We start from the raw sequence: 26,680 nt of genomic DNA, 5'->3' as shown, positions 1-26,680 counted from the left end.
AAAAATACAATTCTACCAACACAATATGAGTGGGCAAAAGTAACTTTTAGCGACACATTTACGTCGGTAAATGTTACCATTTGCCAACGATTTGGTTGTCGATAAAGCTTTAGTTTTGGCAACGACAAATTGGCATTGGCAAAAAATACACTTTTAGCAACACAATATAAGTGGGCAAAAACAAACTTTTGGCTACACATTTACCGATAAGTTGTTTGTCGAGAAAGGTTTACTTTTTGGTAACGACAAATTTGTAACGGCAAAAAAAATTGAAAATCATATATATTTTTTTATATGATTTACATATTTACAAGAGGCATCCCTTAGGCACTACTATTACAAACTAATAACATTAATATTAAATCACCTAAAGTTGATGTGTAGGCAAAAAAACGCTGCTAAAAAATATGCTTTTGGAAGCGTTGTATAAAACCTAAAAGGATAAACTCACTAAAATACTCAAATACATCCACATTGTGAACACATGGTAAAAACAGCAGATAACAAAATGAAATCATGAAACTAACAACAACCCAAATTTGCAGCAAACCAGCATCTAGTAGCAGCCCGCTTCACAGCAACATTGCAATTGCAGCAGCAGCAGTCCAGCAAAATTTTGCAGTAGCGCACCGGCAGCAGCAGCAGCAGCAACAGACCAGCAGAATTAAAGATGAAGAACATCTAAGCAACAAGGCAATCACTATTGTAGTGTGTTACCGAGTGGAAGCAGTAAAGATGAAACCATATTTTTTTTCTTTTGGTAACAAAAATTGAATTTCAACGCAATCACTATTATTGTAGCTAAACAATAATTCTATATTTAGAATTTAGTATGTTCAAATTTGTAAATCTACAGTTACAAGGATAGATGCTTGTGATGCAAATTTACTTTTAACAGATGATGGGACCACAATACTTTTAAAATCTTCATGCGACAAATAAGTAAACAGTGGAAGGAAAGCTTCACTGAGACCCATTGTTGGCTTTTCTTTTGCATTCAGAACTAATTTAACATACATATCAAGAAATGTTGGTTGTGCAACAAAAAGCAATCAATCAAAACACTAGCTAGAGGGACATTAAATATAAGTGCAACATAAAATCCGAAATCGCAGGACCCGACATAACATTAACATCATGTTTGACAACATTGATAATTTTAGTGCCATTTTAGTATTACTAAACACTGTCAGCATCCAAATTTATAGAATTTCAAAATGTAATGGTTAATTTGGCACTTGAAATCAAAATTTAAATCATATTTCATTTAGCATGTTCATCATGTTGTGCAAAGTCAAGTTTCTCTATCTTAAAAATTAGACCCCCTCTTTAATGGATTTTATTCTTTAATTAGTAACTAATTTTGCATTACCAAATTGCACTCAATAGAGGAAGCTCCAAAATTTATCATTTTTCAGCACTAGATAGGGTCATTAATAGCCCAAAAGAATATTGTTGCTGATACAACAGCTAAAAGAAAAGAGCTTCTTACCTTCCATTGATCAAATAAAGAAGGAATTGAACTTGAAAATTCCAGCAAAAGCCCCAACAGTTCCGGGCTATCTTTGTATGGGATCCTCACATCCTTTAGTTATGCAATGTAGGTTTTGTAGATTTATGATGACTGAAAAAATTAAAAATATAAAATGCATAAGAAATTTAGAACTAGAAACCCATAAAAATGATTTAATCAAAACTGGAAAAATGTTAGAGGGGTAAACCTCTGAGAACAAACGAAAAAATGTTCGTTTGCAAGCCCTTCTCTCACGAAAAGATCCTTGAATAACAATATGAAGAAGTGATGCCTGCACTGCAGCCACTCTGTAAAATGCATTCTTTGATACTTAAGCAAATTGACTCTTGCTTAGTAGAAGACACGACCACTTGAGAAGTCTGTAGCAGCCTACATGAGACTGCAATTTTATTTGCTTTTCCATGACCTGTACAACGGTTGCCGCAAAACTCATCATAAATGTAACTTCGCCCAAAGCTTTTGTGATCACATCATCAACAACTTTCCTTCCTCGATCATCATAAATACAAAAAGTTTTGAAAATCATATCTACCAATACTGACACAAGCTCAAAAGACATCTCTGCAAAGTTAAAAATGGAGACTACAACCATAAGCTCAGAACAGAAGCATCTGTGAATCACATTTCAAAGTAAAGCATGCAAAAAGATTAGCCAAGTACGTTAGGTAGGTTCAATGAAATTTGCATTTGTTCTAATAAATATGGAATACCAAAATCATTATTCAGGGCACCATGGGAATACTTAAAAAAAAAATTAAAAAAAACAAAGAAAAAGAAACTAAATTGCTAGTTTTGAGACTTAAGTATTGAAGACACACCAAAAAGGTACCAGTAGCTGCATCAAACACACAAAAACAGATGCGAAATACCAAGGCACATGTTTACACTGTTCGATATATCTAAAATAGAAAAGGGATAAATAAATAAAGAAGTCGAAGAAAATAATCCTAAACAATGATGCAAATGATGAAAGTGTGGCATAAATGGTAATGAGTGGGAAATCTGCAGTTCTAAGAAGTTAATCACGAACTTGGAAATTTATATCACATTCTCTTTTTTATAAGGTTCTTTTTCCCCAAACGATGGCTGAAGCCAAAACAAAAGAAAGCAAAGATCACAAATGCACCCTTCTCAAACACCCAGCACCTATCCTATCTTTAGCCAATAACGTTAGAAGAGTCTTGGGAGCATCATGTATAAGCATAAAAGTTTCACGCCGAGCTGCTGCATTCTTAGCTAGGAGATCAGCACAGATATTAGTTTCCTTCCATATCAAATTCAACTCACAGACACAGACATTCCTAAGAAAGTGTAAATTCCATATTTGCACTATTGTTAGAATGTAACGAAGATGAACTCTTATGATTAGATGGATTAAAAAAATGGATGCATTATTGTTAGAACTTACATCGTTTCTGCCACACGGGTACTGACATGAGTCATGTTGGTTGGGATAAGTTTTGGTAGACCAAAATCTGAAATTTGGGTGTCAAGTCTTTTTCGAGGAGAATATTGCTAGCTTTGATATCTCGATGAACGATATGTGGTCGCACAACAAAATTTGGTCAGTATGGGATTGATTTTTGGTTCCCTTCAAACGAAGAAAAAGGAAATAAGGCATGATTCTATAAGATTATCAATAAAAAATAACATAGATAAAGTCAAAGTGGCAACCTGAAAGTGGCAAAAGAGCAATAGAACCATTATCATCAAGATGTAACTCTGCTTTTACGGACTAATAACAGACAGTATTCAGAGTCATGGAAGCATTTTAGTAGCTTTGAAGTTCAGTATTTTTTCATTACTTGTTGATTGCTTCAATCAGTGGAAAACAAAAGGAAACAATCCAGAAAGTAATATAAACTATATCAATGACAACAGAAAAAAGGAATAAATTTAATATAGATTAATTTGAGGTTACAACAATGATCAAATAGTAGCATGCTACTACAAATAGTCTAGAGTCTACACATAGGAAATAAACCTTCCTAATGAAGCAGCGAGAGTCACCTACGGAACACCCCAGCAATAAAGAGGCTCAAGTTCAAGTCTCCTTAACATGCAAATATATCAGTCATACATTGCAGGAAATTAATCTCGCCACATCGATGTTAGATGAACGATAATGTGAAAAAAAGAAAATATTGGCACCTAGGTGTTGAATCAACTGTCAGGTAACCATTTGGGTCCTTTGCCATGGGAATCCTAAGTGATTTGAAGATTTTAATGTCTTTGTGAATGGAGTTAGATTTGTGTCCAACATTCTTTTGAATCTTTCTCCATTTTATTAACTACAAAACCATACCTTCTTAGGCATTGTCTCTCCTCCATCTAATACTGACTAAATACAGGTTACACAATACTATACTACTCTCTAAGACTGACTGAATATAGGATGCCGTCATTATGCAGTTGGGCAGCCAGTGAACACAAAATCATGGTCCAGTTATTGTCTTCCTCTCTCAACCTAGATTCAGAATTGTCTATACATTCCAATCATCCAAAAACTAGCCTTAATTCAAAACCATCCAAAAAGAACTATCCTTAAGTTATAATTGGCCAAAAAGTTATAAACTACCCAAAAACTATATCATATATAAGTTTCTAAACAAGTGGTGTTGTTAAAAAAAATCCTATAGTCAAATAAGTGTTGTTGTTCTGCAGTATACAGAGAAGCCACCATCCAATAAATTAGGATTTGACAGTTGAAACATTTTATAACTAGCATATTCATCTTTATAATTGAGCAGAATCATTAACAGATCAGATCAACTAAATCCATGTATGATCTGTTAACAATCAGACCTATTAGATTCTGATAGTAATTGAATAATCACATTTCAACCACAAATTATTGGATTAGATTTAGCTTAGAATACAGTCCATTGATGGGCCCAGTCTCAGGTTTATATTCCTTTTCATTTTAAGACAAATTTTCCAAGGACATCTTGTATTTCTGATTTTGCCTCACCCCCACCAATGATGCTAATAATAGTTGTATCAGTGACCAATTAAGGTGCTTAAAAAGATAAAATCCACATCAGGGACGTTCTTAGTTAGCTCGCAGAAAAATAATCCCAAGTCTACCACTACAAACTCAAGTGTTATTCACAGCGTTCATTTAGAATCTTATAGTATGGACTTGGGGCCATATTTTAATTAAATGAGAGGAAAAGCAGAGGGTAATCAAAATATGAAAATACATTGTGTATGCTGATATTATTCCATCTTTAGTGAAACTATCTTCTTGTGTGCCAATCTCATGCAAATACAGACAATCAGGATTGCTGCAAGACTGCACCAAAAAAATTTTCAATCCTCGCCTATAACCAATAGTCCAATTTCCAATCAATAATTCAGAAATCATACCACACTTCTCAACCAGGCATGACAATACTTTGTGGTTCCAAAGCATGCCCTGCAAAATGAAATCCCAACACCCACATAAGAGAATACAGAATAGAACATAAATCTTGAATGTAGCCATTTTCCACCTCAATGATCTACCATCCAAGGTAAACCCATGCATTGATTGAATACATCGAACCGCTTCCTCCTCCTTTGGGTAAGTAATATATCTGGGATAGAAATCACGTTGAAGAACAAAACAGTTGTAGTGAAGTAATGGAACAAAAATATGTAAACAAGCCAGTATCAACATACAACTGGATAAAAAGCAGAAATAAAATGCATCTTCAGATTAGGCAGTTTCCTTGTACATATGAACTAATAGAATAAGCAAAAGATTGAAATGAACAAGCAATGTTTGACAAAAACATTTTGAAGTATTTATAACTCAATTTCACTTCTCAAGGAAAATAAAAATAAATACATAAACAAAAACTAGCAATAATGAAAACACTTAGACTTACACACTACAAGTATTGTTTGCAAAATGTTGAATAGCACCAGCTACTGTCCGAGATATAGACACCTTTAACACCTTTCCATACTAACCAAAATACTGTCTCTGCTGGAGAAGTTGCTAATAAAATGATAAAACTGTTAATGAACAAACCTATACCCTTGTTGTGAGGGATGGTAAGGGGGGCAGAGAGAGAGAGCAAAAAAGTACACACGTCTTCATCTGCCAGTTACTATAATTAATTAAGTACATAAAAATGAGCCCCCACTTAACCAATAAGCTAAGAACCACCTTTGGAGTAACTTCTGAAAAAAGGAAGACATTTGCTTAATTTTGCATCATTTTTTAAATTTTAAGTATTCATTCATTTAAGATTATAGCCTCCACTAAATCCAGAGTTCTCAAATCTAAACACCCCCCCCCCCCCAAAAAAAAATATAGCATCCTAAAGAAAGCAGGTGAAAGTAAGAAGTTGCTCATTATTTTCTATATTCTCATGAATGAGTAATCACTTATTTGCAACAAATATAGAAACAATAATCCATTGTAATCATAGGTAGGATTAGACTGGTTGATGACATTTTTGAAAGCATTTGTACACTCACAGAACTGGTATTACCCTACCATGTTTTGCCATATAATTTTATGCACAAATCCATCATTGAGCGTGGGATCCTTGCAGAAAAATGACTTTCATCACCACGACTAACATAGAAAAATTGCAACAGACATTTTACAAGTTGTAAAACTGATTTCATACCATCAATATTGTTGGCTCCTCCATATCTTTAACGGAACTAATTCAAATCATGGATTTGTATCCTCAAACGCTGCCTAAAATATGAGAGAGGCATTTAATTCTCACAAGATAACTAAATTGCCTCAAAGATAATCCACTAAGTTCGGTTCATCACTCCCCATAATATAACCAGCCACAATTAGAAGATATATTTTTTCAATATAACGGTTATTATTATTAAGTATAACTATCTTTAAAGGTTCAAATTAATCTTAGAGACCAAAAACAAAGATTTCGAGTACCTGTTTGCTCTTCAAATTAACATAATAACAAGTGGCTAGAAAAAGGTATGCTATTCACCTCCTTCTGTGACTGATAATAAACAATGGGTAGGGGACAGGAACAACAATTGCATCGATTCTCAGATAATCGCTCTCGGATCCTGCTGTCTAAATCAGACTCCTCACCATCATGACATGACAATGATGGATAAACATCTGCTGCCTTGTGCCTACATTTGGGCTTGTCAAACCGAATTAAGCTATCAATGGACTTCAAAGTAGCTGATGGCACATGAACCTCACCAGTTGAATCTTCCTTCAAATATGAACCATCACTCCGATGCTCACGATTGGGAGCAAACGCTCAGTAATTAATGATTCCCCAATGATCAAGAAACCGAACAATTCGTGTTAAATCATCAATATCAATGCCAGCTACCAATTCTCGAAAATCATCAACTGACAGTCTCATCTCTGGATTCTCCATGTACTTGGCAACAATCCAGTTACGACATTCCATGTATTTTTCTGGCATATGTTCAGCTGACTTCCCGGAGAAAAAATGTGGCACCACTTGTCTCTCTAATCTATGCACAGTACTGGGCGAAAACCAATCTGCTCTCCAAAGAAGCTCAAAACCAAATGAGATAAACTAAAAGCAAATTAATATGGCATGATGAGAAATAGAGCAATGTGAATATTGTTAGCACAAGATCAACAAAGACAGACTGAAACAAAACAGCATAGCAAAATATAAAAGATAATAGGCAAGAAATGATTGTGGTCTCTCATCCAAGTGAGAAAATAAAAGAAATGAACTCTATGTGAAAGCAAAGTATGTGATATGGTAATATGGGTGGGATTTCTTTTTCTTTCGTATTTTAACAGGGCAATTTCAATATTATGAAAATACACAACCAATGATTTTGCTTCCTACCAAATCTCACTACTTTTGATGACAAATGAAACCTATAAAATAAAAGAGTTCTCTTTCCCTCCATTTCTCACCTAATTTATAAACCAAAAATGATAAAAGATTTCTCTTTCTCTCCATTTCTTATCACTTGATCTAAACAGACTGTAATATTAACACACATAGAGAGTGAGAGCAATGTGCCAAGGGGAAACTCCAAATCAACAACCCAAAACCTGAAACTCACAAAGTAATAATATGGCACAATGAAAGAGACAAACATATAAAAATAATAATTTGAACAAATTTTTACGAATACATATAAGCATGTGTACATAAACAGAGAATAATATGAGACATAATAGTTCAACTATCAACCTAAATAGAGCAGATTAGGGCATAAGAAAATATATATATATATATAGAGAGAGAGAGAGAGAGATAAAGCAAGCACCTATGTGCATTGGAACAACATGAACTCGATTAGCCCCAAAACGCTTCACAACCCCTCAACCCTCCATAACCGGAGGCGGCGTAATCACATACGCGACCGTGAAAGAAGACCCTTAATCGCCGGCCGACGCCGGACTATCCGCCGGCACGGCCGACAGCGCCTGGAGCTGTCCATGCGATACGTTCTCCAATACGACGCCGTTCTGCAGGTTCTTGCCCTCCCCACACTGAATCGCCTTCTCTAGGGCCACAATCTCAAGCACAGAGGAGTGGGGGCGATTGACTGTGTGCTTGATCATGGGAGGGAAGTGGGAGATTCGAACCCCCGCCATCCGATAAGACCTCAATCTCGCAGGCAATCGGAGCCGAATCGGTGGGACCCGATTAAGGGTCTCCTTCGAATTCGGGTTGTTGTTGTTGGTTGAGGTCGTCGTCGTCTTCGTTTTCTTCGTCATCATCGTCGAGGTCGTTGTCTTGGGGATTGGGTCGTCGAGTGATTTGGGGGTCTCTCTTTCGCTTCTTCTTCCTCCACTTGGTGCGAGTCTCTGTGGAAATGGCAAAGTAGAGAGAGAGAGAAAGAGAGAGAGATTGATGAATTTGAAAATTGAGTAGGAGAGAGAGAGAGAGTGAAAAAGTTAGGTTAGTGGGGTTTGTTTACCTGAGGAGGAAGCTAGCATTGCTGAAAGAGAAAGAGGTGGAGTGAGGGAGAGCGAGCGAGAAGGGGGGGTTGTTTATGCAGAGATTTGTGGGGTCTGCGATTTGGTGCGGTTGTGGTTTGAACTTGAAGTATCGATGCTACTACAGAGCTACAGAGAGAGAGAGGAAGCTCTGCCTCTGATTTTGTAGCCCTTCTATGCTCAGACGATTAATGTTGGAAGCATTATAGCATCTCCATTTTTTTTAATTAAATTTAAATTTAAATACAAATTATCTCTAATGCCTCTGCATACAGGTTTTCCTCAGCATTATCTTTCCAATTATAACAATAATAAAATGCCATTTGAAAACTTAACTGATCTTTTACATCATTTTTAAAAAACTATTAAAATTGGAATGAATGCTATAAATAAATAAAAAAGATTAAACTAATTTGAACACTAAAAATCAAAATTATATTTTCAAAATTTAAAAAATTATTTATGACCTCCTAAAAAATAAAATTATACAAAAATAATAAGTATTTTTTTATTTTTTCACCAATTTTTTTTTTTAGTTTTTTAGGAAAAAAAAAATTCTAAAATAGGTTTCTGAAAATAAAACCAAACATATTGAAATTGAAAATTTAACTAGATTCTTTGAAAAAGTTTAAATTATCTCAAATTAGCCATCTAAACTTAAGAGTGTTTTTGGGCTTGATGGATTCATTTTGTGATATAATTCGATGATCACTTTAATTTTACAATTCAATAATTAGAAAATTTAAAAAAATTTGAAAAATTATAATAAAAATACAAATAACTAAATCACCTTATTTCACTACCAAAACTTTTACCGACGAATAGTATTATCGTCGCTAAATGTTTAACTCTTTGCCCATGCCAACTTGTCATCGCCAAAAGTAAGCACATTAATAGCGACGCTTATTACGTTGCTAAAAAATAAGCCTCGTAGCTAAAATTTATGAAATTTTGGCGCCAACCAATATTTTTGGCGCCTAGTCAATGTTATGCCTTTTTAGCGACGATAGTAAATTGCGTTGGTAAAGGTCTACTTTTCCCAACGAAATTGATCACTGTGTCGCCAAAAATATACTTTTGGCTACGAAAAATTGACGTTGTCGCCAAAAGTAGTCGCCAAAAGTGCAATTTCTTGTAGTGTCATAAGTGACGGGAGTGAATGTCAAAGCCCAGAGACGACCCATTTTTGACCAGGCCGAAGACTTAGACAAACAGGCGAGATAAACAAAGACGTGCCCACAGGCAGACGCAAAAAAAATGCAAAAGACATGCAAGAAGATTTTGACAATTGGACTTAGACGCTACGCGAAGCCGATTTGAAAATTGGACTTAAACGCTACGTGAAGCCGATTTGATAATTGGACTTACACGCTTTCGTGAAGCTGGTATGGAAATTGGACTTATACGCTACGCGAAGCCGGTTTGAAAATTGGACTTATATGCTACGCGAAGCCGGTTTGAAAATTCAGAATTTTTGCAATGCAATGTAATGAAACAATGCAAATGATATGCAATGCATTTGAGATGATCAAACCACAAGCAGTATAAAACCACACAAATATCATAAAGATGATGGAGATGCAAAACCCGTCTACCATAGAAAAGGTGCCGACACCCTCAAACCACAATCCCATCAGTGGAATAGGCTCGTACACATGCAGAACTATATGTGTGTAGACGGAACACATGATACAAGTAATTGGGTGGCATGATATAAGTGAGGAATGATCTGCTGAGGAAAGATCATGATCCTAAATGCTGGATGCAACACACTACACTACAATGCAATGAATGCAATGGATAACGCGCGCGGCCAAACCGTATCTTGCCTAGGAAAGGCATGGACACAAACAAACCACGTCTAACACGGAAATGGTGTTGTCACCCTCAAACCACAATTCCATCAGTGGAATAGGTGCGTACACAAAATCTCATAACCATGCTTCAACGTGAAAAGTATGGGTACATGCCAGACCAGGCTTAACTTGGAAAGAATGCATGCGATGGATGCTATATGCAATGCAATAAACATAATGTGATGCAATAGATAGGAAGTGAAGGTATCTTACAAGGGCAATTGGCAATGACCTTCCTCAGCAATGTCTTACCTCCTGCTGATGTAGGAATCTTCCCCTTCTTTTCGGTTGAACCACAAGTACTACTTTTCTCCCTGACTGTGGTCGCAGCTTTCCCTATTCTGCAATAGGGTGAAAGACTAGGTTGGTTTAGTATCCAGAATTGAGGTGCATACACATGTTATCTCAATCTATGGGGCTGTCATACAGATTTCAAGCCGAGGATATACCTCTGGGTATTTAAACCAGACTTTAGTCTTGGAAATCCCGAACCTTTGCGTTCTAGGCAAGAGCCATTCGAACTCTAGTTTCCACCGTCTCAGTTGGTCTCCTAGGAACTCACCGCAAACATAGGCAGGTGGCTATACCAAACCACCGGAAGTCATTCTGGCACGACAAACACCAAAGGAATTGCACCTTTAGAGGATTTAAGGTCTCCTAGACCAGAGGGTGCACAAGACAGTGTGATGCAGAGTGAATGCACAAAACAGTGCTAAACAGATGCACAAAATAGTGTGATGCTAAAGGTGTATAAAACAGTACCAGTGGGGTGAATGCACAAAACAGTGCGATACAGATAAGGTGCGCAAGATAGTGCGATGCAATGCACTAACAAGTGCAGGTAAGGTGCGCAAGATAGCGCGATGTGATATGCAAAGCACAAGACAGTGCGATTGAGGTGCGCAAAATAGCGCGAATGAATGCAATGCACAGGACAATGCGATGCGCAAAATAGCGCTAATGTAAACTGTACAAAACAGTGCGATTGAGGTACGTAAAATAGCGTAAATGATAAACTACACAAAACAGTGCGATGCGCAAAATAAGGCGAATGTGAACTGCACAAAACAGTGCGATGCACAAAACAGCGCAAATGTAAACAGCACAAAACAGTGCAATGAGGTACGCAAAATAGCACGAATGATAAATTGCACAAAACAGTGCGATGCGCAAAATAGCACGAATGTGAACTGCACAAAACAGTGCGATGCACAAAACAGTGCGAATGTAAACTGCACAAAACAGTGCAATGATGTACGCAAAATAGCACGAATGATAAACTGCACAAAACAGTGCGATGCGCAAAATAGTGCGAATGTAAACTGCACAAAACAGTGCGATGCTCAAAATAGCACGATAAAATGTATACACAATGCAAGTAATGGCACACGGCTTATGACATAGCACTCCATTCATGCACAGCTCACTACATAACACTTTGTTTGTTTGGCACGCGGCTCACAACACAATATTCTGTTCATTTGGCACGCAGCTCGAAACACAGCACTCTGTTTATCTGGCCACACGGCTCTTTTGGTCACACAGCTCATTCGAGCACACAGTTCATTTCGGGCACGCAGCTCATTTTGGGCACACAGCTTATTTCAGGCACACAGCTCATTTCGGGCACACAGCTCATTTTTCGGGCACACAGCAAATCTCGGGCACACAGCTCGTTTGGGGGCGCACAGCTCATTTTTGGGCACACGGCTCATTTTTGGGCACACGGCTCATTTTTCGGGCACACAGCTCGTTTTTCGGGCACACTGCTCATTTCGGGGCACACAGCTCATTTTTCGGGCACACAACTCGTTTGGGGGCACACAGCTCATTTGGGGGCACACGGCTCATTTTTCGGGCACACAGCTCGTTTTGGGCGCACAACTCATTTTCCAGGGACACGGCAGATCTCGGGCACACAGCTCGTTTTGGGGCGCACAGCTCATTTCGGGCACATAGCTCATTTCGAGCACACAGCTCATTTTTTGGCACACGGCTCATTTTTCGGGCACACAGCTCATTTTTCGGGCACACGGCTCATTTCGGGCACACCGCTCATAACACTGCTCAATCTGAACATTCAGTCCATAACACAGCATTCGGTTTGCATTTTGAACACACAGCTCAAGCACTCGAACTTCTAAACACGCAGTTCGAACTTTTGTCATGAACACGCAGCCCACATTTTCTTGAAATCCGAGCACACAGCTCAAACTCTTGCGGTGAACACGCGGCCCACACTTTCTTGAAATCTGAACACACAGCTCAAACTTGTTGTCGTGAACACATAGCCCACATTTTTTGAAAGTTGAACACGCAGCTCACAGTTTTTGAATGTTGAACACGCAGCCCAAACTCTTGATGGTGACACTACTACAAAACAGATAAAGATCACACTTTTTTTGTATGATGTTTGTTATTTAATCACACCTTTTAAGTTTTATTAAAGTGTGATCTTTGAGAGTGTGATTAAAAGGGGTCATTTTTAATCACACCTTTTAAGTGTGATTAATAACATTTAGATTACACCTTTTAAGTGTGATTAAAAATATTTAGATCACATCTTTTAAGTGTGATTAAAAACTAATAAAACCTGTGATAATAAACTTTAGATCATACTTTTTAAGTGTGATTAAAAACTAATAAAACCTGTGATAATAAACTTTAAATCACATCTTTTAAGTGTGATTAAAAACATTTAGATCACATCTTTTAAGTGTGATTAAAAACTAATAAAACCTGTGATAATAAACTTTGGATCACATCTTTTAAGTGTGATTAATAACATTTAGATCATATCTTTTAAGTGTGATTAATTACTAAAAAGATTTGACATATTTGAAGAATAATCGATATTATTTTTGTACGCGCATTTCAGGAATGTAATACACACTATATACTATACTTTGAATCATAACCACATATTCAATGGAATAATGTCATATATTTCATAAATGAAAATTAAATATGTTCAAAAGTATATACAAATGAATTAAATAAAAAAATTTAAGCTGTGCTTACATATATTAAAAAATAAAAAAAAAACTTGAAAAACTAAGTCCTTGAATTCTTTGACCATATTTTGCATCTCTCCAAAAAATTTCTAACCTGAAAAATAAAAACACAAATTAATTCAGACACCACTAGAAGCATATGAATAAACTAACTATTTGCAGAGATTGTTCTAGTCTTACAAAAAGATAAAGTCTGACCAATCACACCCCTTCAAATGTCTTAACATAAATACCTCTGCCATGACATGAAACATGTAAAAACAAAATGTCACTTTACCCATAAAAATTGGAAGTTCAACAGAAATTTTACTATAACCAACAACTTAATTTAAGAGGCTCTATCCATCTTAAATATTTAATGTTCTACAAAAGAAATGCAATTCAATGTTGATTGTGCAAATACTTTGACTGGATTTCAGATATCTGTGGTGTGTTGAATGTCCGTGTCCCATACAAAAACACTTAACAATTAGGCAACCCTAGCCTGCAACCCTTCATAAATACGCCAAAATTTTGAAAATGCATTCCTTCACTAAAATTTATCATTCAATGAACATGAGTTACCTGCACTGGTAGGAAGAATAAAAAGCAGTACAAGGTTCAGGTTTTCTTCCTAGAACAACACTAAATTCCCTTGTTACAAACAAATATCACCATTAGCCAATCAAATCGACGAATCGAAAACTGAGAACAACACAGACCAAATAAGGGTATAGTTTCAAAATTCAAACAAGTTATTTTGATAAGCCAAAGTCATCAATGAGTCTCTTTTAGGCTTTAGAACAAACAATTGGAGTGCTATAAATTTTCAAACTTTCTTCTACACCCAAGAAAATGGGAAAAAATATAAAAATAAAAATCATTAAACAACACACAATAAAATCATCAAAACTGAAGAGCTTGAATTGCTAATCTATAAGAAACTTACAATTTTCATGCATTTGAATCACATTTTGTGCAGATCAAGCATTCATGAGCAATAAAGATTCTATAAAAATGAAGAAATTACAGAGAAGAAGCATCTCACTATAACTCCCATTGATTTCCTATCATGGTCAAACTCAAGAGTGGCAATCCATCTTTCAATCTTACTCCACGTCCGACAACAACCTTCAATTACATAAAATTAAATGGTACACATTAGCAGCCACGTAAACATGTTTAGTAAACAACAAAAACATAAGTTATAATTGTAACTTACGTAGAACATCACCATAACCTTTAGATGTACCAGAATCCAATCCATTAGGAAGTCCCATTTTCTCAACCATAACCTGAAAAAACATAAACACTCATGATGAGAAAATTGCTTTAGCTCAATATTTATTGCTTTGCAGCAACTTCAAAGGATTGGAGCTTCATGAGGAGCTTCAATAGGATAAAAATGGAAGTAACCACTTGAAAGGATTGGAGCTTCATGAGGAGCTTCAGTGTGGGGTATATGCTAATCATATCAATGATTCGAACATGACCTCAGCAACTCTTGTTACTCTCCTGGTTCAACAGTGGATACCTTGCAATGAATTAGCTCATCATGCATGTATCTGGAGGAAGCAACAATATTAGTAAAGATAAGAATACAACTACTCTGTTTTTTATTACAAGCATAGGAAAAGAAATGCAAAACAATTTCTGAGCATTGATAGAAATTGAATAAATGAGGTCCAACTGCAAATAAAAATAGATTGAATATCTTTCAATGAAGCAGAAACGATATTGTAAAGATTAAAAAAAAAACTAAAGAACAAAAGCAACCTCACATAACACCACCACAAATTTGAACATAATGGGCATGCTAGGGGACAGAAACAAAAGAAGATATTGCTTCTGTGAACATCCTGCAGAAAACGAGGACACAAAATTCTGTCCATGATTGATTAAAAGCATAGCTTCTAAGAAATATTCCCAATTCTATCCTTATCACCACGAGAAGTTAAAATTAAATCATACAACTAGCACCAATATTCTCTCTAACTCTTGCTTTATAGTACCCTTAAATTTGAAAGTTTATTGTTTATACTTCTTCCCTTTCAGCGCATTTAAGCATGGTTTCACTTGATTGTAGTCTTGAAGCCGAGAACCGTCAACTGAAGTGAAGCATTGAAGAAGTTAAGAGTTGAGAAGTTAAAAAAATGTTCATTTATTTACATTTCAGTTTGAATTTCTGTTGTAGCTATTCTTCATAATGGAAAGTAAAGCTGATTTTATCATTTTCTTTCCACTATTGAAAATCTTTTTGAAAATAAATTGAAAACTTAAAGTTTGGGAACAAAGGGAAATAGAACTCCACCACTGTTAAAAAGGTGAACTATTATTTTAAAGAGAAACAGAACTCCACTACTCTTTAGTTTATAACTAGTACAAAAGCAACATCAAGTGCAGAAAGAACTGGAACATAGACCCTCCTTATAGAAGATGAGCCAACCCTCAATTTTAATTTTTTAAAGTCCAGTGCTTCATGTGGAGAAATTATGGTATTAGGATATTTTATTTTACTCCTTTTTGACATTGTAATTGTAACTCTAATTGAGACCCTTCATATTTTAATATAATAATCTTCTCCCTTACATACAAGAACACCTAGCTTTATTACCTAAAGAAGAATGTCAGGGTAGTATAACACATGACCCCTGTGGGTAGTATAACGCATGACCCCTGTGAAAGAAACTCCTATTTTCTACAAAAATAGGAGGCATCAATGAACATGGTTAAAAATTATCAATGTGCACTTTAGGTTGAAGATTTGGGAAAAAAATAAGAAAGCAAGATGCAAAAATGTTCTTGGTTGACTTTAAAATAGAGGAAAATAAAAATAAAGGTCACTTTTTTTTATATAGATCAAGATGTATCTGGCAGAAATGTTGCACTTAGAGGAGTCAAAAACAATTAGAAAAAGTAATCCACAAAGAAAAGCTAAGTCATTATACAGGATCTAGACCCCAAAAAGAAAAAAGAAAAAAGAAAAAGATTCATCATAAAGAAAAAGCAAAAGCCCAGTTGTTCATTTGTTCTGCAAAAGGAAGGTATTCGAGGCTAGAAAGTGGTCCGTTAGCATTCTCAAGAACTCTCTGTCACTAACTCGCACCAAACCTCGCATCAATCATCATGTTTATAGCCTAGACTGTGGATCATGTGCAAAGAATTATGCCTCGAGAATAAATAAAGATAAGATTAGACAACTAACTACTAAGAATATCAACCAAAAATTGGGTTAGATTAGATGTTCATTGCAAACAGCCTATAACACTCGTGCTGTGAGGGGTTGTGTATTTTTTAATGTTCAGATTTACTGCAGGGATGTTTTACGGAGGCTGGAGGACCAAGGCGTTAGGCCGAATCACGTATTTCTGTGTTCTCTGTGTTTGATTTATTTTATTTATTGTTTTGTGGATTTGGAACATTCAATTATCACATAAGAAATCAAAAGACACACAAATGGCATGATATTTGTAGACAGGTGGCACCACAGATGTGAGAAGGTATTCATTTTCAATTTTTTTCTTTTTCATACATTTAATGGATGTATTTTCTATATTTTTCATTCGTAAAAGAAATTTTTGAATACCTTGAGTTGCTTGGATTATCAATTGTCACCTTCGAAAAAAAAAAAAAAAAAAACCAACATCTTGAGCTAATTAGAATGCCATTTTTATCCCTCAAAAAAATAATTGAACACCTTAGTTGTTGATGTGAGCTCATAACACCAAATATTGAATGCCCTTTTTATTTTTATGTCCAGTCAACCCTACTCAAAGTTTAGAATAAATTAGAATGGGTACTTCAAAAATTGGCAGAGCAATGATGATAGTATCATCTCAAATACAAATCCCATTTAACAAATTGCTCATTTTGAGATTTTGGATCATCTGATTTAGGATTTTTGGAATAAAAGATCCTATAAAATAAAAAATTTGAAGGAAAGTTCAAAAAAAAATGTTTGTAGACAATAGAAAGAATGCATTTTGGTTCCATTAACAGAAGATATCACAATTTATATAACTCAAAAAATTGCAAAAAAAAAAAAAAAAAAACTAGAGTAGAGAGAGAGAGAGAGCCATTTTGGTTCCATTAACAGAAGATATCACACTTTATATAACTCAAAAATTGCAAAAAAATAATAATAATAAAATAAAGTAGAGAGAGAGAGAGAGAGAGAGAGAGAGAGGGTCACAAGAAAGGAAACTAGTAGAAAGTCTCCACTCCAAGGCATTCAATCAGAGACGACCGCACAGACCCGAAGTAAAGCAATAAGGTGAGCCTGCACAAGCTTCACCACTAACATGAAACAAGTAGGCCTTATTGATTGAGCCAAAATCTACAAATGGGGTCCCTGGACCTAGTGAAACATAAGTGACATGAACTACACATTATATCACCAAAGGGCCAAAATAGACCTAAGAAAAGTATTCAAAATAATCTCCATTATAAAACAAACATATGCGAACCCTATGTTGAGATTAAAATGCATTAGAAAGCACCAAAATGTATGGTTGATAGCTAAAACAAAATCAAGTTATTAATGAATGTCAATAAACTAAATTTTACTGATAAAAGGGGCCTTAAAATCATGTGGCGTGATTTATAACAAGAAACAAGCTCATACTTTCATCAAATTCATGTCAATGCAAACACCTCCATGAGGTGATAATGTATGACCCTCGAGTGATGTGGCTCCACCATAGGGACCTGCTCATCAAATTAAACCAGAAAATAAATTATAAAAAAAATAAAAGAAAAGTTCAAATAAATAAGCCAGTTGTCAAAATTATTTATAGTGAATATGTATATGTTAAGTAAAAGCAACCATTATATTTGGTTCTTTTCTGCATTTCAAATTTGGATTTTCATGCCTAATGAATGGATACAAATAATTATCAGTTTGAACAATCCAATAGCCCAAAACTCAAATGCGTAAAAGAAGAGTTACCCATTCACATTATATATTAGCAACTGAAAAACAATAAGAAACAATTGAAAGAAAAAGAGAAAAATCAGACAACCCTCAAAAGCAAGGAGCTCAGACCTTATACTTGTTACAAGATTTGACTATCTTGGACACTTCCTCTGCATTCCTACTTGCACAAACTACAGTTAAGGTGCATTTTGGAGAGAAAACTAGGATACACTACACAATGTACTGCTGAGCAGACCACAAAAAAATGGAGAAAAGGACTACTAAAAAATAGCTTGATGAACCATCTTTACAATAGACAGTCGTATCCCGTATCTCATATTTGTGATAACAACCAAACTAACACCAAGGACTGCATGTGTTATTTCAAGTTAGATGAAAATTCTATGGATATCATGAAATGTTGAAGTAATAGCCTATGAATCAATAATGAACAAATTCAAGACACAAGTCAAATTTATGTCCACTATCAATAGCTAAAATAGGAACTGCATCATACATAGATTTTCTCAAGAGTAGATGAAAACAGAAGCAACATATCAATTATGAGCATTCAGTGAACAAATAAAATGCCGCGTTTCTTTTGAATGCACGAGCTCATGGTGTAAACTGGGACCAACACAACAAAAATGGAAAATAACGAAAATAAATACAAGTGCGAATTATAAAAATAAAAAAAAATTATAGTTTCCAAGTTAAAAAAAGCCCAATCTCACCTTGGAAAAACTGCCACATCAGGGATATTCACTGCTTTGTGGAAGCTATTTTGTGGTTTCCCATGGAAGTACCTCTCATCAAAATCCATTGTCATATTATCCTGCATAATGAAATGTGTCCATTCCCAACAGAATATTAAACATCTACTAAAGCACTTTATATTTCAATTCAAAAGTAATAATAATAATAAAAATAATCAATGTTATTTTGATTGCTGAGGATTGTAGAAAATTACGTGAATAATCATTTGTGAAGTAAATATGGCAAATTCTCAATAGAATATGACAAAGTAAACAGACAATTCATCATTAGATTTACAAATTATCCACGAAAATCAAAACCCTTGTAACTAGCTCCCCTTAACGCATAATTCATCATTAGATTACAGATTCTCAGCCACAAAATTGAAAAAGAAAATTCAGAAAAATCAAAACCCTTGTAACTAGCTTCCTTACATTTCATCAATTGAGATGAAGAATGAAGCTGAGAACGAATCACGGTTGTGCAGCAAATAATTTCAACACTAGGAAATTTCCGAACAAGGGCTTTCTTCTGAGCCATCTTTCTTAGGAGGACTGGGATCAACTTAACAAATCTGACCAAATTTGTCAAAAGTAATTCATACTACAACGTTAGATTAAAAAACAAAACTAGAAAAATGGAGAAAGATAAGTAAAATTCATCAACAACACATGCTTGAACTCAATAATGACAATAATAAATAAATAAATAATGAAAACTGAACTTTGTAACAGTATTTTCAAATTAGAAGAAGAAGAAGAAGAAGAAGAAGAAGAAGAAGAAGAAGAAGAAGAAGAAACGTCGAAACTAACCTGTTAGGTCTGCAAGTCGAAGCTATGTTGAAGAAGAAGAAGAATCGAAGCTCTGTTCAAGAATAAAAGTCGCAACTTCTGTTTACCCTAAACCGATTGATGTCGAACACTTTAGGGCTATGCGAGAAAAACATAGATAGATATTAGATAGCTTCAAAGATTCATTCACCCAATAAAAAAAAAGCTTCAAAGATTCAGAAAATAGTTTCAAAGATTCAGAAAATAACTTCAAAGTGTTGAGGCATTGGCTTCAATTTCCTTATGCCTCATCACGAATTACCTCAAATTTGGACAAAGAGGACTAAGAAGAGGCACTGCGATACAAAGAATGATGTAATTACATACCTGACAAAGGAAAAAAAGGAGGCCGATGGAAGTAATAGTAGCCGACGGAAGCACTGGTCGCCGACGAACTTCAGTCGATGATGGAGAAAATGATTATGCTATTCTCCATATGTGTCTCTTCATTTTTATTTCTTTTAATTTTGATAGTGCTGGTGTTGTTTTGGATTTTTTATTTTGTTTGGGGGGTTAATTTGCCGCTAAATTTTTCATTTTAGCGCTCAAAATTTTTATTTTGGCACTATTATTATTATTATTATTATTATTATTATTATTATTATTATTATTATTATTATTATTATTATTATTATTATTATTATGAGCCATGATAGAGACCTCCTCCAATCACTACCTCTACCACTCCATACACACGTGGCGGGTGGTGATTGGAGGAGAAGGAAAAAAAATGTAACCAATGAGAGAGAGAGAGGGGGTGGGGGAAAATGGGGCCTGAAACATTTTTGTATTATTATTATTTTGTTTCCTGATCATACCTTTCACGACAGCAATTGCGTGTCGTGGAAAGCATAATATTTTAAACGGCTGGCTTTTGTACGTCGTGGAAAGTGTAATTTTTAACGATTGACTTTTTGTGCATCGTGAAATGTTCAATATTTTTATAGTTAATGTATCAACGGCATGCCATATGCATGTTATAAAAAGTTTTATTATTTACGGCTAACATTGCAAGCCTTAAAAAAGTCATTGTTATTAGCATTCACGACCTACACAATAGACACGTCGTGGTTGAAAAATTATTTACGACATGCCAAAAAAACAAGCCGTAAAAGTGAGAAACCACGGCTTGCATTTACTGTATGTCGTTGATGTGAAGTCGTAAAAACTCAGTTTTGTTGTAGTGGGTTAAATATATATATATATATATATATATAATCACACTTAATTAAAAAGTGACATAAAAAATAAATATTATTGCACTCAATTAAATTAAGTGTGATTAAAATATCAATCTAATTTTTTTTATCACACTTCTAATAAAAGTGAGATATTTTCATTTATCAAAGTGTGATCTTTAATTATTTTTGTAATAGTGATACAATCACACTTTAATTAGAAGGTGTGATTAAAAAATATATAAATAATCACACTTTAATTAGAATGTGTGATTAAAAAATATATATATGATCACACTTTAATTAAAAAGTGTGATTAAAAAATATATAAATAATCACACTTTAATTAGAATGTGTGATTAAAAAATATATATATAATCACACTTGTTTAAAAAGTATGATTAAAAAGTAGTAGTGTATATATAATCACACTTTAATTAGAAGGTGTGATTAAAAAATATATATATAATCACACTTACTTGAAAAGTGACATAAAAAATAAATAGTATCACACTCAATCAAATTAAGTGTGATTAAAATATCAATCTAATTTTTTTTATCACACTTTCAATAAAAGTGAGATCTTTTTTTTTTTTTTGTCAAAGTGTGATCTTTAACTATTTTTGTAGTAGTGTGAACACACAGCCCACACTCTTGTAGTGAACACGCAGTCTACAGTTTTTGAAAGTAGAACACGCAGCCCAAACTCTTGAATTTCTGAACACGCAGCCCATTTTTGATTGTGAACACACAGCACACACTTGTTGAAAGTTGAACACGCAGCCCATTCATTTCATTTGCACGCAGCTCATTCTTAATTCTGAACACGCAGCTCATAAATTTTCATGTTTGAACACACAGCTCATTCACTTCACTTTGAACACGCAGCTTTCACATTTCAATTCTGAACACGCAGCTCATACATTTTCATTTGCACGCAGCTCATTCTTAATTTTGAACACGCAACTCATAAATTTTCATGTCTGAACACACAGCTCATTCACTTCACTTTGAACACGCAGCTCACACATTTCAATTCTGAACACGCAGCTCATACATTTTCAATTTTGAACACACAACTCACAACACTGCTCAATCTGAACACATGGCTCATAACACATTAGTCTTTTAATTTTGAACACACAGCTCATAACACAACTCTGCTCAATCTGAACACACGGCTCATAATACAGTAGTCTTTTAATTTTGAACACACAGCTCATTCTGAACATACAGGATGCGACGACGGAACTTGTAGAAGTTGAAACCAACTCAAATGCTTGACATTTTCCTTTTTTTCTATTGCTTCGAAGTCTGGAACCTATATAGCTTCAGATAGGTCCTGGTTTTAATGTTCCCGTATGACCTGGGTTGAATCCTGCGGTTTTATAAAAGAACAAATTTTGTTTTGCACAAATGTGGAGAATGGCACAGCACTCTAAGCACAAAACGATTTTTTGAAAGTGAAATGGGAAAAGGGTTCTCAACCGGGTATTGAGCCTATAACTGACCATAACCAAAACGACTCGATAATGGAAAACAAAAGTAGAACAACCTAAACACCACACAACAAAGGAAAAACAAGGTAAAACAACCTAAACACATCTATAAGCACTCGAAACGACTCAAAACGAGAATCGAGACAAACAAAACGACTAACACGACACACAAACATGTTCCAATGGCAAGAGACCTCTCAGTGCACGAGGAGCCAGTTTCTCCGAGTATTATTTCCCACCCTTTCTCATTTGTGATTCTCGCATCACTCGGCCCTCAGGCTCTGTTTTTTTCTGAAAAAGCCCTTTTTCTCACTTTTTCTCTCAGCGCACATCTCTCTATTCTTCAATCTCTCATTTTTTATCCCTCCCCTGGGTGGTTGATGGGTAAATAAGAAGTTGCGGGCTCTTGCCCCTAGCATTCTGCTAGATTCTCTTTCTTCTGCTCACAACAGTGAACTTCCCCCACAGAGGGGTTGTGATGCGGCTAGATGTGCAGCAGATCTGCAATTGACATCGGTTGATAATGCTCTGCTGGGGAGTTTGGACGTGATCAGATCTGTCCAGATGAGGGAATGGAATATCCTACTCCATTCCAGTTCGTGCTTCACACTTGGCTTCATACCTCGCTGCTTGGAGGATAAGAGAGCTTTTCGACCTTTTGTTGTTAGCTTTAGTTATGCCCTTTTCCGGCAGGTATGATGCCCTTTCTGGCAAGTGCGTTGATAAAGGGAAAAAGACAGAAAACCTGACTCAACTGTGCCCCTAGTTCATCATTTTGACTATTTTTTGTTTTTGGCTTTCTACTAAAACAATTTTGACCAACATGCGACTTAGATTAACATGCTTGTTCAATTTTCTGATTTGAAATCATGCAAGTTAGGTTATGAGCACTGAAAATTTTCCCTTTTGGGTCCAAAAAATGGTCTAGTTTTGGAAAAGTGGAATAATTTTCGAGAGAATTAGCCAACCTCAGTAAAAATTCTCAAAACTATTTTTGCAAACAACCACTGCTCAACGAGCACGGAACTTACTCTCGAGATGCACAACCTCAGATCCGAAGGAGAATTGCCCTTTGTCTGAACGGCACTGCATGGCAATGGAAAGTTGCCCCTTGTTTGAATGGCACCGCAGCGCACTGTATGGCAACGGAAAGTTGCCCCTTGTTTGAATAGCATCGCAGCACACTGTAACCAGTTTTCAAGGTGACGATCACAACCAAACTCTCGGATATAGAGAAGTCAAAGATGACCAGAACCATCGCACGGACACAGTTCAATTTGAAGTGTTTATGGCTGGACTTCAGAATGAAGTTGCCTACGTATCCCAAAGATGGGAATGAAGCCTTACGTAGTTTGGGGGTAAGGTACACTCGGGTATTGACCTCTCCTTTTGCGCTCTAACTTTTGCCAAGGCTGCCCTTCCGGGTTTTCAACCTTGCGAGCTCTATTCTTCTTTTCTTTTCATTTTTTTTCTTCTTTTTTCATCTTTTCTTTTCATTTTCTTTATTCTTTGCATTTTTTCTTTTTTTTCTTTTTTTTTTGTTCTTTTTCTTGCTCTAACTTTTGCCTGGGTCGCCCTTCCGGGTTTTCGGCCCAACGAGCCTCTCAAGGGTAAAAGTGTAGCTTTGTCCATGTCAAATGGTTTTGAGATCTGAAGTTATCTAAATCCAAGAGAGTGGCTATTGTTCGCTGATGATGTAGGAGTCCATCTAATGGAGGGTGAATTTGCCCCTAGTGTTGTGGATAGGAACTTGGTTGTCCTTCAGCAATACTTTCTTCTTTCCCCTTTCTGGGATTTGGCATTCTTGCTAGTCTTCCCTGGTTTGCAGAAACGACTCATCTTTGACTCTTCGAGCGCATCTGGCATTTTTGCCCCTAGTTCGAGGGCTGCTTTTGATCTAGCTTCGGAAGCTTCCTTTGATCACATATGATATTCTCGCCCCTAGTTCATGGGTTGCTTCTGATCCGGCCACACGGGCTTTACGTTGTGGTTGACCGTCGAACATTCTGAATTAAGGTTCAAGGTTTGGAAGCGAAGGGGTTGATTCTCGAGGCTGAGAGCGATCCTAAGCTGCACAATCTCAAGAGCGATTCCACACAGGTCTTCGCAGGACCGCGCAAAACATTTTTTGAAATCTTTTAAGAGAGCGACTAGTCGCTCGCGCTGAAGACAGTGCGGAACCAATCTGGATCAAGCCAAGATCCTTCGCAGTACTCACATTAACAAACATGATCTCAATCATTAAGGGCTTAGCATGCCTCTCTTTCTCTCAATTGATCAATTTTTTGCAAATCCCGAGGAATTCCTTCTTCTTTGTTTTCAACACATCATTTTAGAAAAAGTTTTGAAAAACTTAGGTCAATGCAATGATTTAAAGGTGCAAAAGAGCAGGTGAGATGCTCCGTCAATTCATCCTAGATTTCCTGGCACAACCGGCACAAGGCAGAAACAAATGCAAGAGTGTGAAAATTACTACTGTTCCATTCAAATTTGTTGGTGTAACTAGCCCTAGGCAGAAACAGACTCAAAACAAAACGAAAAGACAAACGCAAAACAAAGTGGTGATGCCCGAGGTAACACCCCCGGAATCACCCGACCTTTGTACAACAGGACTGACTCGATACAACAAGACAGACCCTTAATCAAAAAGACTGACTCAAGACAATGAGACAGACTTAAAACAAAACTACAGAACTAACTCAACACCTAAGTCAGAAACTACAAAACTAGCATTCGCAAATGCTCAAAATAGTGCGTGTCGTACGCCACATCTGAGGTAAACCGTGCGCCGCCCGCAGGTGGTCCAACCCCTGATCACATACTTGCATTATCCTCGAAATCCACCAACCCGATGGTGACAGACTTTGCCGAGCTTGGCGGGAGGATGACTTCATTGTCAATCAAATCTTGCACTTTGTGGCAAAGACGGAAGCAGTTGTCGGTGCTGTGACCGGTTTATTGATGGTATGCACAGTACTGGGTACCATCATGCTTAGCTGGAAGGGGACTCGGGAGAGGCCGAGGCTCGAGGGGTTTGAGATGCCCTTTTCGACGAGGATTTGAAGGGCCTTAGACAAAGGCATGTAGGGGGCATGGAAGACCCTGTGACCTCGAGGCAGATACTTCGAGGTTTGCTGACTTTTGCTGGGCGCACTCGAAAAAGGATCGGCAGGTGCTGCCTTAGCTCTCTGATCTTTTCCAGGTGCAGGGTTAGGATTGGAAGGAACTGTTCTGGTACAACGGTCCCCATCTCAATTTTTCCTCTGGCTAAAATTGCTCTCGGCCTGAGTTGGGAAGATGTCATCCACAATCTTAGCCACAACTGCGAGTACTTGTTGCTTATGCAAACCCTCGGCTTTTAGAGCCTCAACAGCTTGCTGAAGTCATTCATAGGGATCAATGTCCACCTTCATCTTGTTCTTTCTGCTAGCCTCAGCTTGGTGGAAGGTTTGGGTTGCTTGACCAGTGCGAAGTCCAGTTGCTGTTGACATATCATTGCCAGAGCTCGAGACAGCTTCAGGTTGGCTGAGCTCTATTACAATTCACCCTAGTAGCGGGGGCTCCTCTGGCATGAAGTTCCCGGCATACGATGTGATTGGTGGCGGGGTCGACATTCTGTAGGTGACATCAGCCACAGACCTCTGAAGGTTGCCAATCATTCTCATCAACTCAAAGGTAGTGGGCTCTTGAGCTTGAAATAATTGGCGTTTCCAGATCGGACGCGCGGTAGGTGACCTGGGTGGGTGTGGCACTTCGACGCCGGTATCACCCTGTATGATGATTCCCTGGTTTAATGCGGCTTCCATAACCACTATTTCCTCTTAATTCTGTGTCATCACGAGTCCGCTGAGCTGACCGGAGGTGATGTGACTGGTGACTGACGGATCAGATGAACCGATGCGTCCTAACTGGCCTTTCTCTGCTTTGCCTCAGCGAAGGAAGATACTGACTGCTCTGAACTGAATTCTCCAAACTGAAAGAGAAAATAGGCAGCAGCTCAGCCCAATTTCACTAGGACAGATATAGGCATGGCTGGATAACTATATTCAACCACTGATCACTGTTCCCCAAATTACTGCCCCAAAAACTGAATCTGATACCCGCAGATAACTGATTCCCAAAATACTGAACTGGTGATGCCCACAGGCCTGATACCCAGACTTGCAAACTAATACATGCATTCCTGTAGAG

General features: G+C 36.6%; 1 long non-coding RNA gene and 1 pseudogene across 7 annotated transcripts; both read right to left on the bottom strand.

Annotated features, from left to right (window-relative positions):
• Window positions 1-250: 250 nt before the first annotated feature.
• Window positions 251-14,603, bottom strand: LOC114277119 (SWI/SNF complex subunit SWI3C-like; annotated as a pseudogene). The gene is made up of 10 exons (XR_014344579.1): window positions 14,534-14,603; window positions 14,342-14,442; window positions 7,787-8,133; window positions 6,499-7,034; window positions 5,407-5,519; window positions 3,209-5,112; window positions 2,943-3,125; window positions 1,722-2,145; window positions 1,493-1,624; window positions 251-681 (listed from the first exon to the last, which is right to left on the bottom strand). The product of XR_014344579.1 is annotated as an SWI/SNF complex subunit SWI3C-like (transcript).
• Window positions 14,604-14,614: 11 nt separating this feature from the next.
• On the bottom strand, window positions 14,615-20,527 carry LOC114294648 (uncharacterized). Of its 6 annotated transcripts, XR_014344176.1 has the most exons (7): window positions 20,140-20,527; window positions 19,795-19,881; window positions 19,417-19,556; window positions 18,961-19,061; window positions 18,356-18,404; window positions 17,504-18,018; window positions 14,615-14,876 (listed from the first exon to the last, which is right to left on the bottom strand). It is a non-coding gene; the product is annotated as an uncharacterized LOC114294648 (long non-coding RNA). The 6 variants fall into 6 exon arrangements; XR_014344180.1 differs by lacking the exon at window positions 19,417-19,556 and having other exon boundaries at window positions 20,140-20,524; XR_014344179.1 differs by lacking the exon at window positions 20,140-20,527 and having other exon boundaries at window positions 17,504-17,662; window positions 19,795-20,013.
• Window positions 20,528-26,680: the final 6,153 nt, after the last annotated feature.

The sequence above is a fragment of the Camellia sinensis genome, chromosome 11 (genome assembly GCF_055761805.1).
Source record: "Camellia sinensis isolate YWXY chromosome 11, ASM5576180v1, whole genome shotgun sequence".
NCBI lineage: Eukaryota > Viridiplantae > Streptophyta > Magnoliopsida > Ericales > Theaceae > Camellia > Camellia sinensis.
Note: the sequence above shows the minus strand (reverse complement) of the source record. Positions and strands in the feature narration are given on the sequence as shown.